At 36.7% G+C, this 12,936-nt stretch overlaps 1 pseudogene; it reads left to right on the top strand.

The window, feature by feature from the left end:
- The first annotated feature begins 10,823 nt into the window (after positions 1 to 10,823).
- On the top strand, positions 10,824 to 12,057 carry LOC125118894 (pleckstrin homology domain-containing family A member 1-like; annotated as a pseudogene).
- The last annotated feature ends 879 nt before the right edge of the window (positions 12,058 to 12,936 follow it).

Raw genomic sequence — 12,936 nt, 5'->3', positions numbered from 1 at the left:
GCCTTCGGTTCCAAACACCTCAAAGGAGGGCATTGCAATCGAACACTAGCTGTTGTTGCTCTCACTCCCCTGGGAACTCACACACCCTGCTTCTGCTTCTGCCAAATGCTCTGGTAACCTTGTAGATCTGCCTGGAGCTCATTACCATCTCCCAGGGCCCTGCAACTAGGAGTAGCCTGTGCCACCTTCCTGCGGATCCATGCTGCTGTTGAGAACCCAGTGACCAGGGACTGACTGCTGGCCCTACCCATTGCCTCCTTCTCCCTGAAAACACACTGAGCATCCTGGAAACAAAGGCCTGCTCACACCAAAGAAAGAGACAGCAAAGATTCAAACTCCCACACCAAAAATAAATAGTACCCCCCCAAAAAATACAAAGGAGTATTCTTGCATAGAAGCAGCCCTACAAGACTACGGTTTGGCTTCCTCAAACAACACAGAAAAAAGAAAAACACAAGCAAGATGAAGAAGCACAGAAACCATTCCCAGTTAAAGGAACAGGAGAATTCACCTAAAGCAGACAAGAATGAAACAGACCTCTGCAGTCGGACAGACATTGAGTTCAAAAGGGAGGTATTGAAAATACTGAAGGAATTAAGAGAGGATATGAAGAGTAATGCAGATTCCTTTAGAAAGGAACTAGAAAATATAAGGAGGAGCCAAGAAAAACTAGAAAATTCATTTGCCGAGATACAAACCTAGCTTAATGCAATAAAGAACAGAACGAATAATGCAGAGGAATGAATTAGTGATGTGGAAGATAGAATAATGGAAACCACCCAATCAGGACAGCAGACAGAAAACCAAATGAAAAAACATGACAGCAATATGAGAGACCTACAGGATAATATAAAGCAGGCCAGTCTATGCAAAATAGGAATTCCATAAGGAAAAGAGGAAGAAAGGCAGATTGAAAATATATTTGAAGAAATTATGGCTCACAACTTTCCAAATCTAAAGCATACTGATATCAAGGTACGGGAAGCACAGAGGGCCCCAAACACGCTGAACCCAAACAGGCCCACACCAAGACACAGTATAATAAAAATGGCAAAAGTTAGATAAAGAGAGGATTCTAAAGGCAGCAAGCGAAAAGCAAAGCATTAATTATAAGGAAACCCCCATAAGGCTATCAGCTGCTTTCTCTACAGCAACACTACAGGCCAGCAAGGAGTGGCAAGATATATTTAAAGTGAAGAAAGGAAAAAATTTGCAACCTAGAATCCTCTATCCAGCAAGAATAGCATTTAAATTAGAAGGGGAAATGAAGAATTTCTCCAACAAACAAAAGCTAAAAGAGTAGAGCAATATGAAACAATTCTAAAAGAAATACTGAAAGGGCTTCTCTAAATTAAAAAAAAGAGAGAGAGAAAAAAAAACAGTAAAAGAAGAATTAGGATGGAGGAAACCACAATTGGAAAGCAGTCACTTAAATAAGCCAGCATGCAGATCTAAACATGAAGATGTTAAAAAAAAAAAAACAGACATCTAAATCATACAATGTGGGGAAGGAAAGTAAGAAAATACAGATTCTTTCTTTTATTTTAATGATGCATCTGAGCCTATATGACTATCAGGAAAAAGCAAGCAGATATAGTAAGGGCTTAACGTGCTTAAAAAACAGGGCAACCACAAATCAAAACCAAACATTGCATTCACAAAAAGGGAAAAGAAAAGTACTCAAGCATAAAATAAATGGAAACCTTCCAACACAAAGAAGAAAATAAGAAAAGAGAAACATAGAATCAACCGGAAAACGGTTTAAAATGGCAATAAATACGTGTCTATCAATAATCACCTTAAATGTCAATGAACTAAATGCTCCAATCAAAAGACGCAGAGTGTCAGATTGGATAAAAAAGCAAAAGCTTTCAATCTGCTGCCGACAAGAAACTCACCTTAGAGCAAAGGATGCATATAGATTGAACATGAGAGGATGGGAAAAGATCTTTCACGCCAATGGACAAGATACAAAAGCAGGAGTTGCAATACTCAGAAAAAATAGTCTTTAAAACGAAGGCCACAAAGAAAGACAAAGGACACTGTTTAATGGTTAAAGGACCCATTCAAGAAGAGGATATTACTATCATCAACATATATGTGCCCCTAATATAGGAGCACCCAGATACGTCCAACAAATATTAACTGACATAAAAGGAAAAATGGATGGGAATAAAATCATACTAGGAGACTTTAACACCCCACTCAGAACAATGGACAAATCTTCTAGACAGAAAATCAATAAGGCGACAGAGATCCTAAAGGGAACAATGGAAAAGTTAGATTGAATTGACATCTTCAGGACATTACATCCAAAAAAATCAGAAAATGCATTCTTCTAAAGTGCACATGGAACATTCTCAAGAATTGATCACAAAGCTAACCTCAACAAATTTAAGAATGCAGAAATTATTTCAAGTATCTTCTCTGACCACAATGGTATGAAACTGGAAATCAAACACAGGAAAAGAAATGAGAAAAAACCTACTACATGGAGACTAAACAACATGCTACTAAAAAACCAATGGGTCAATGAGGAAGTCAAGAAGCAAATTAAAAAATACCTGGAGACAAATGATAATGAAGACACAACCTCTCAAAATCTGTGGGATGCCACAAAAGCAGTGCTCAGAGCGAAATTCATAGCAGTACAGGCCTTCCTCAAAAAAAGAAGAAAAATATCAAATCGACAACTTAACCCATTACCTAAATGAATTAGTAAAAGAAGAACAAACAAAACCAAAAATTAGCAGAAGGAAGGAAATCATAAAGATCAAAGAGGAAATCAATAAAATAGAGATTCAAAAAACAATAGACAAAATTAATAAAACCAAGAGCTGGTTCTTTGAAAAGGTAAACAAACCTCTGGCTAGACTCACCAAGAGGAGAAGAGAGAAAAAACCCAAATAAACAAAATCAGAAATGAAAAAGGAGAAGTCACAACAGATACTACAGAAATACAGAAAACCAAAAGAGAACACTATGAGCAATTATATGCTAACAAATTTGACAACCTAGAATAAATGGTCAACTTTCTAGAGATTTACAGCCTGCCAAAAATGATTCAAGAAGAAACACATCAAATGAACAGACCATTCACTAGAAGTCAAATTGAATATGTCATAAAAACACTCCTTACAAATAAAAGTCCAGGACCAGATGGATTCACAGGTGAATTTCAGTAAACACACAGGGAGCAAATTATACCCATTCTCCTTAAAATTTTTCAAACATTGAAGGATGAGGAACACTCCCAAAGTCATTCTTTGATGCCTCCACCACCCTAATTCCAGAATCAAAGATACCACCAAAAAGGAAAACTATAGGCAAATATCTTTGATGAATATAGATGCAAAAATTCTCAACAAAATTTTAGCCATCTGAATCCAACAACATATCAAAGAGATCATACACCACGACCAAGTGGGATTCATGCCAGGTTCACAAGGATGGTTCAACATATACAAATTAAACAATGTCATACACCACATTAACAAGGAAAAGTCAAAAACCCCGTGATCATCTCAATAGATTCCAAAAAAGCATTTGATAAGGTCCAACATCCATTTGTGATAAAAACTTTTGCCAAAGTGGTATAGAGGGAACATTCCTTAACACAATCAAAGCCATTTATGACAAACCAACAGCAAATATAACACTCAATGGAGAAAAGCTGAGAGCCTTCCCACTAAACTCTGGAACAAGACAAGGATGTCCACTCTCACCACTGTTATTCAACATAGTACTGGAAGTTTAGCCTCAACAATCAGACTAACAAAAGAAATAAAAGGCATCCAAGTAGGAAGAGAAGAGATAATATTGTCACTGCATGCAGATGACATGATACTATTTATAGAAAACCCTAAGTACTTAGTCCAAAAATTACTTGGACTGATCAACAAATTCAGCAAATAACAGGCTATAAGATTAACATTCAGAAATCAGTCACATTTCTGTATATTAACAATGAAATATTAGAAAAGTAATACAAAAATACAATACCTTTTAAAATTGCACCCCAAAAAATCAAATATCTGGGAATACACCTGACCATGGAGGTGAAAGAATTATATGCTGAGAACTATAAAACCTAAATCAAGGAAGTTAAAAAAGATGTAAAGAAATGGAAAGATGCTCTTGGGTTGGAAAAATTAATGTTGTAAAAATCACCATACTACCCAAAGCAATGTACAGATGCAATGCAATACCTATCAAATTACCCATGACGTTTTTCACAGAACTAGAACAAACAACCCCAAAATTTGTATGGAACCACAAAAAAACACAGAATCACCAAAGCAATTCTGAGGAACAAAAACCAAGCAGGAGGCATAATTCTCCCAGACTTCAGGCACTATCGCAAAGCCACAGTCATTAAGAGAGTGTGGTACTGGCACCAAAACAGACATACAGACCAAGGAATAGAATAGAGAACCCATAAACAAACCCAGACACCTATGGTCAATTAATCTTTGACAAAGGAGGCAAGAACGTAATATGGGAAAAAGTCTTTTTGGCAAGTGGTACTGGGAAGACTGGACATCTGCATGCAAATCAATGAAACTAGAACACACCCTCACACCATGCACAAAAATAAACTCAAAATGGCTGAAATACTTAAATATAAGACAAGATATCATCAAACTCCTGGAAGAGAGTGTAGGCAAAACATTCTCTTACATCAACATTATGAATACTTTCTCATGTTAGTCTCCCAAGGCAAAAGAAATAAAAGCAAACATAAACCAATGGGACCTAATCAAATTGACAAGCTTTTGCACAGCAAAGGAAACACAAAAGAAAACAAAAAGACAACTTACAGAATGGGAGAAAATAGTTTCAAATGATTCAACTGATATGGGCCTATCTCTAAAATATACAAACAACTTATACAACTCAACAGCAAAAAAGCCAACAACCCAATTGAAAAATAAGCAAAAGACCTGAATAGACATTTCTCAAAGGAGTATATGCAGATCAAGCTCTTAGAACAATGCTCAACATCCCTGATTATTAGAGATATGCAAATCAAAAGTACCATGAGTTACCATCTCACACCAGTCAGAATGGCCATCATTAATAAGTCCACAAATAACAAGTGCTGGAGAGGCTGTGGAGAAAAAGGTAACCCCCCTGCACTGTTGGTGGGAATGTAAGCTGGTACAACTGCTATGGAGAACAGTATAGAGGTACTTTAGAAATCTATACATAGAACTACCATATTACCCAGCAATCCCACTCTTGGGCATATATCCAGACAAAACTTTCCTTAAAGAAGACACATGCACCTGCATGTTCACTGAAGCTCTATTCACAATAGCCAAGACATGGAAACAACCCAAATGTCTATCGACAGATGATTGGATTAAGAAGATGTGGTATATGTACACAGTGGAATACTACTCAGCCACAAAAAAATAATGGCATAATGCCATCTGCAGCAACATGGATGGAACTAGAGACTCTCATACTAAGTGAAATAAGTCAGAAAAAGACAAGTACCATATGATATCATATATCTGGAATCTAATCTAATCTAATCTAATCTAATCTAATCTAATCTAATCTAATCTAATATCTGGCACTTAGGAACCTTTCCACAGAAAAGGAAATCATGGACTTCGAGAATAGACATGTGCTTGCCAATGGAAAGGGGAGGAATGGGGGGGACTGGAGCTTGGGTTTAATAGATACAGACAGTTGCCTTCAGAATGGATTAACAATGAGATCTTGCTGTGTAGCACTGGGAACTATTTCTAGTCACTTATGATGGAACGTGATAATGTGAGAAAAAAAATGTACACATGTATGTGTAACTGGGTCACCATGCTGTACAGTAGAAAAAAATCAATGGAAAAAAATTACAATATAAATTAAAATAAAATATGGCACAAATGAACCTATCTCAAAATATGGAAATCTGATTTTTATTGAGCTGTAAATTAACCTTTCCTTTGGATTTTATTTCTATCTTCCCAAAGAAGAAAAACACTAAGCAGAAGCATCTAAAATGCCAAAATTTAACAGTGGGTCTCCTAGCACAATTAATTATTTTATTGTTTTCTTTAGTTTTGATAATATAGTACTATTGCTTCTGCAATAAAAATATATTTATAAGAAAAAATACACACATACACGCACACACTGGCTAAAACAATTCTAATTGGTTTACTTTGAACCTTAAAGGGAAAAATGGCCTGAAAATCAAATTTTCAAAAAATGAAGGGTTTTAAGTGTAGATTGATCTACCAGCCACAAACACACACTCTTAAATCACCCATTCAGAATCACACATACCTACACACACACATACACACATCCCATAGCAGCTGATATGTCATTTCATATATAAGAGCATTTTAATTAGCAACAGAAGCAGGTTTGACTCATTCTATTCAAAATTAAATTTTGGAGGGGGGAGTTTCAATGGGAACAGTTTCATAGCTTCCTCGTGATTCTATAAGTGCTGCTGGACATACTCATAAGAACACCTTACAGTTCCATTATGTATTATGGTTTTGCAATATGCTTTTATATGCATGTCCATTTTGCTCTGGAGCACTTCCAACAACTTTGTAAGTAAGTTGAGGAAACAGGCCTGGAAAGTTTGTATGAATTGACCAGAGTTACGTAATTAGTTGATGTCTTCTGACTCCTAAATTCTGTGTTATTTGCTTCTCATGGAAAAAGCAGAAGGAAAAGAAACCTAGTATTTGTTGGGTACATATTTTATTCCATGAACTTTGTATATATAATTTCATTGAATTTTCAATGTAATTCTATGACTTAGGTGTGATTACCACCCCATTTTGCATGTTGGATGAGGGGAAATCATTTGGTTATTTCTGACCACAAAGCTAGTACATGCCAGAGCCAGGAATCAAATCTTCATCAACCCAATTACAAAGCCAGAGCTGTTTTCTTCATGCTGTGTTCTAGAAGCAAAGGGCTTAAAGGATGGAGACCATTTTTCCCCAATTATTTGAGAAGGAGCATACAGATGTACCTTGAATGTTCAGTTGCCTTTATGATGACATACTGGTGCCCAACAAATGATGCTCTGTGATCAGCCTAGTAGTTCCATTAGCTTGACCTGGCTTACTTTTTCTCTTTATCCAGAGTCTTTTGCCTTCTAAAGATTGGTCATAGCTGTGAGAGTTTTAGTGTTTGTTCACATGGGCTGCATGTGCTATTTCAAAAAATCCTCAAAGCACTTGACATGTCATTAGTCACCTGGAAGCTATGCCACAAATGCACATGATTTATGATATACTGGCTCATAGGATAAAATTCCTAGAAGTGAAAAATTTTCTTTGCATAGGAATTATTTGTGTAAGAATTGATTTGCCAATTAATTACAGTGAAGCATAAGCTTTCATAATAAGAAGGCATCTGTGACTGTGTCAGAAACACTGGTAGTAAAGCGAAAGTTGTGTAGTATATGGTACTGTGTTTTCCTACATTTTAAAATTGGGGAAACCATATTTAGAGGAAGAAGAAAAACATGGAAAACAAATATAATGAATTTGGAGTTCCCACTGTGGTGCAGCAGAAATGAATCTAACTAGTATCTATGAGGATGTGGGTTTGATACCTGGCTCGCTCAGTGGGTTGAGGATCCAGCATTGCTGTGAGCCATGGTGTACGTCACAGATGCGGCTTGGGTCCTGTGTTGCTGTGGCTCTGGCATAGGCCATCATCTGTAGCCCTGATTTGACCTTTAGCCTGGGAACTTCTATATACTTCTGGTGTGGCCCTAAAAAGGAAAATTTTAAATTTATAGCCAAATTTAGGAATGAAAACAACAAAAAAGAGAATTAAAATTCCCAAATTCCACCCTCCAATCAATTTTGCACCACTTTGTATAAAAACTGATAAGAAAATATCAAAATTATCACAAATACCATTAAGTCCACAAATGCCAATCTGAGATGCCCATTGATTCTGGAGATGATAGGGAACTGTGTAGTATCAGGAAGAAACTTTATGATTTGTTTTACTCTGAGTTAACTCCAGCCCAATGCCCCTTGCTTCCTTTGATCTTACTGAACACACAGTCTTAATGCTATCTGGCTACTATAATTGTTATTTATGTGGCTACCTCTGCTCCCAGACTGTGAGCTCCCTTGTCTCTACTACAGGCCAAGCACAGTTCTCTACATAACAATCACTCAGTAAAGGTTTATTGAATAGAACAAATGAATGAATAAAAATGAATGAATGATTCAGACTAGGCTACCAGGGTAGGAAGAAGGGAAATTCTGCGGTTTTACTCTGTATTTGGGCATCTCAGTAAGGTTTTTACACGTGTGTTTTTGTTTTACTCCTTCTAACTCTATTGCATTTTTATAAAACTTTTGGCAATTTTTAACCCATTCTTTCCTGACCACCTTCTTCGCCTCCCTTTCTCTTCTGCCTGACAAATTAGTTGAAATATATTAGTATGAGAAGCTTTAAGTTTTTAGGACCAAAGAGTAGTAGTATGATTACAACAGAATCACCTTATATATACACAGTAGGTTCACCATAAACTTCTTTCATCAAATAATTAGATTTCTGAAAATATTCTCAGTAATTTTTTATATTCTCCCTAGGACATACTTAATAGACACCTAACATACACCAAAGCAACTTAATATCAGAATTTTGAGAAAGAAGCCCAAGAATTAGTCTTCTTTCTAGCATTTCATTTATAAATACTATGATTTCAACTTAACAAGTTGATATTGAATACCTAGTGGGTGCTTAGCACTGGAGAATAAAGGAGACAAGGTCCCTACCTTAAGCAGCTTATTGTCCCAAGGAGGATAACAGAAATATACAAAGTACTGCAGTTTGGTTTCAGGGTAGACACTAAGCACATCTTTTCATTCGGGGGACAAGAAAACTTATTTGGAACTGATGCCATTTGAGTCAGACTTTCATGAATTTTGCTAGATAGAGATGGAATTAAAGGCATTTCAAACTAAAAGTTTAGCATGAGTAAGTGTCTTAGAAGCTTGAGTTGCCATAACAAAATACCATAGGCTTGGGTAGCTTAAACAACACATATTTATTTCTGCAGTTCTAAAGACCAGGAAGTCCGAGATTAGGGTGCCAGTCAGTTTTGGTTCCTGTTAAGAGCGCTTTTCTTGACTTGCAGGTGGCTATATTCTCACAGGACGGAGAGAGAGGAAGCTCTGGTGTCTCTTCCTTTTCTTATAAGGGGCACTAACATCATCATGGGGCTTCTACACTTATTACCTCATTAAATGTAATTACCTCCCCAAAGCCCCACTCCTTATACCATGGTACTGTGCATTGGAACGTCAACATATGAATTTGGGGGCACACAAATGCTCAGCCCATAACATTAAGTGTTTGGAGAGATGAAAGTGATGAGTACATTCACAGAATAGCAAGGGGTCCAGGCTGGGAAAGAGGCATTAATGTAGATAAGGCTGGAAAGGTAATTGAAATCACAGAGCAGAAATATTTAAAATGCTATGCTGAGTTTGGACTTAATTTAGCAGGTGATGGGGGAGACACTGAAGGCTTTCGAGCAGGGATGGAGAAATATTGTGAACTAAGCTGTCCTTTGTAAGACTAGGATGGAAAAAAAGAGTAAGGATGGAAAGTGATTTGGAAACAAGAAAAGGGTCACAGTCTTGGTGAGAGGTGGTAATAATTAACATTGACTGAGCCCTTACTATACATCTGGAAATTTAAAAAGTGCTTTGTAAGTATACATCATTTAATCATTAAAAATATTTTTGAGGTAGACATTCTTGTTATCTTCATGGTACAGATGACATGATGGAGGCATGGAGGAGTTAATTAACCCACTGAAGTACATAAATTTAGTGGTAGAGCCAGAGTTCAAACAATATATATTTGACTCAAGTCCAAAGTTTGCTTACTTTATTTTTTAAAAAATACATAATGCATACAAATCAGTAAGAGAAACTCTAACACTCAGAATGTGTGTATATATATTTATATGTATATATATATGCACACACATATGCACACACACACACACATATATACTTTGGAAAAATTATAATCATGATCAAATAAATTCAACTTATAACAATGAGATATGATAGTGGTAAATTTACTCTTTACTATAGGGTTTTTAAAACTATAATAATAGGAATTCCTGTCATGGCTCACTGCTAACAAACCTGACTAGTATCCATGAGGATGCAGGTTGGATCCTTGGATTGCTCAGTGGGTTAAGGATCTGGCATTGCCCTGAGCTGTGGTGTAGGTCGCAGGTGAAGCTCACATATTGTGCTGCTGTGGATGTGGTGTATCCCAGCAGCTGCAGCTCTAATTCAACCCCTAGCCTGAGAACTTCCATATGCTGCAAGTGCAGCCCTAAAAAGACCAAAACAAACAAACAAGCAAACAAAACCTATAATTATAGCTTAGAGTTAAAATTTATTTAGTGCTTATTATATGTCATTCAATGTCTAAGGATCAATGTATTAATAATCCTTACAACAAACCTAAGAGGACATATTATTTTTCACTCCACTTTACAGATGAGGAAAATAAGACATAGAGAGGTCAAGTAATTTGCCCAAGCTCACACAGCTACTAAGAAGCAGAAGAGAGGCCACATGATGCAGTTCCAGGCCAAGGGCTGCAGTGTTCAGAGTGAGAAGCTCAGGCTAGGCCAGGGCGGTGTGAGCTCAGCTCGGGATCCCAGAGCACTATGCCAGCTAAAGCTAGCGGGGAGGCTCCAGGGGTTGGAAGGTGCTCTGTAATTCTCAAGCTCAGAAATTCCTTATGTGGATCATCAGAATCACATTTGTGGTTTTCTAGACATTGAAGAAATGATAACAGTGAAAAATTTCTTCAGAAGTACTTCATACTGGGTACCAGAGAAGATAGATTTGTATGGTACATGGATAATCCATAGAACCTACCTCCTGGATCATCACATGTTGACTGATTAAATTTACCTACACCTCAAATGTTATTGATGCAATTTAACTAGGGCCAAGGCTGAGTTCTGTTTTTTTTTTTTATGGATACAGGGATAAGGAAATATTTCCTACAAGTGAATGATTAGCAGGACCTAGCAGAATGGGTAAACGTGTTGAACAAAGCTATAAAAATTATAGTATCAAAGCAATCAAACTCACAGCCTCATTCTGATAACCCAAGTCACCAAGGTGACATTCTTGATGGTGTGCTCATCATTACCCCAACTCAGAAGAAGTAAATTAACTTGGTAAAAGTATTGATAGAAATAATTTGAAAGAGTCACAAAGCCATCTTCTTTAATTTACTCCTAAACCAACTTCAGTTAGTGCAGTTATTAAAGCTGGATATTGTGTAAAAAAAAAAAAAGGAGCAGTGAGGAAAAAGTGGAAGAGAAGATATTTTCAATTGAATGAAAGCACAGTAGATGCTTTGGATCTGAATCGGAAAAGGAACCTCTCCATGTAATGCCACTTAAAAAGATCCATAAAGTCCCGGAATGTAGGCAAAGTGACATAATGATAAGGGATAACCTCTTTGAAATTGTAACATCATCTGGAACTTTCTATGTGCATAGCCCTGAAGGGATGTGCAATTGGATTAAAGCAGTCTTGGTTGCCATTTTAGCACAAGAGGGACCTGACGGATCAACATTGTCTATGCAATAGGCCAGAAGGCTTTCAAATCTTTGTATACAGAGAGAATAAAATCTCACGCTGAGATACTAACTTTGTCCTTTATGATCGACTGTGTCTGCCCACCACTCCTCTTTGGAGAAGCATTTCATTTGCCTTCTGAATACAAATATGCTCTCCATCCTTCCAGTGCAGCAGGAGCCACCTCACATTCAACAGCCTTTCCTAAGAACTCTTTGGTCTCAAGCTTTACCATGGAAAATCTAGGACTTTATGAACCTCTTGCCAAGGTCAAGACAGAGAACTTCAAGGTAAGACAGTCTCTCCAAGAGAACCAGCTTCCAGAGTGAACAAGCTCTGATAAAACCTCAAATTAAAATGGCACTCAAGAACAAGATTGTGACCCAGTGGACTTGGATAATGCAGGCTTCCACTCAGTGATGTATGAGATGGAAGCACATAGAGCCTGACTTACCTCTTCAGTTCTCAGTGTCCTTTCATGAGATGTCTAGCCAAAGATAATAAAGGGAAAAGGGTTTTATATAGTATACTGCCTAATAAACGTACTCTTTACAAGCTGGTAAATGAAGACTTTAAAGAGTGGCCAAACTAAATGCAATTTCTTTAAGGAAAGAAAGAAAAAAACCCTAAGTGTCTCAGTATCAACTGTCTGAAGCTTTGTTCTCATCAGAGTGATAAAAACATATGTGTGTTATATTTTTCCTGGTGAATTTGACAATTTAAATGTTTCACAATTTAAAATATTAAACATGCTTATTAATTACTTCGGTTGTTTTAAAAATGCTACAGTGACTTCCTATTAGATGTTCAATCTACACAATTTTACTGGTTAATGTTATTAATGAAATATTTACATAAAGAAATATCTAAACCCATGATGTCTGTGGTGCTACAAACTTTATACCATAGTGTGGAAAATTTTGAAATGATAACCATTTTTGAGGCTATGGACCTCAAATTAGGTGGCAAATTCAGATAAGAAGATGTTATTAGACTGTTAGAGTTGTGTGTTGTGTTGGGGTAGAGCAAAGGGGAAAGTCAGAATTCAAACAACTATATCTCAGACATTGCTTTGTAAAGGCTAAATCAAGACTTGTAGTAGTCATTGCTTTATTTTGTCAAAATTACGTGGTATGAAATTTCTGTGAGATCTGATTTTCTTGTCAAAGTTTCATAAATAGTTCTTATTTCTATATTTGGATCAGTGAATACCTCAAATTTATATGTAAAGACATACTGCTCTTAGTCATGCAATTTTAGCTTCTACTTTTTTTGTCACTAATTATATATATTCAAGTGCCTGTAC

This window comes from Phacochoerus africanus, chromosome X (assembly GCF_016906955.1).
Source record: "Phacochoerus africanus isolate WHEZ1 chromosome X, ROS_Pafr_v1, whole genome shotgun sequence".
Taxonomy (NCBI): Eukaryota; Metazoa; Chordata; class Mammalia; order Artiodactyla; family Suidae; genus Phacochoerus; species Phacochoerus africanus.
The sequence above is the reverse complement of the archived record's forward strand: the minus strand, read 5'-3'. Positions and strand labels throughout refer to the sequence as shown.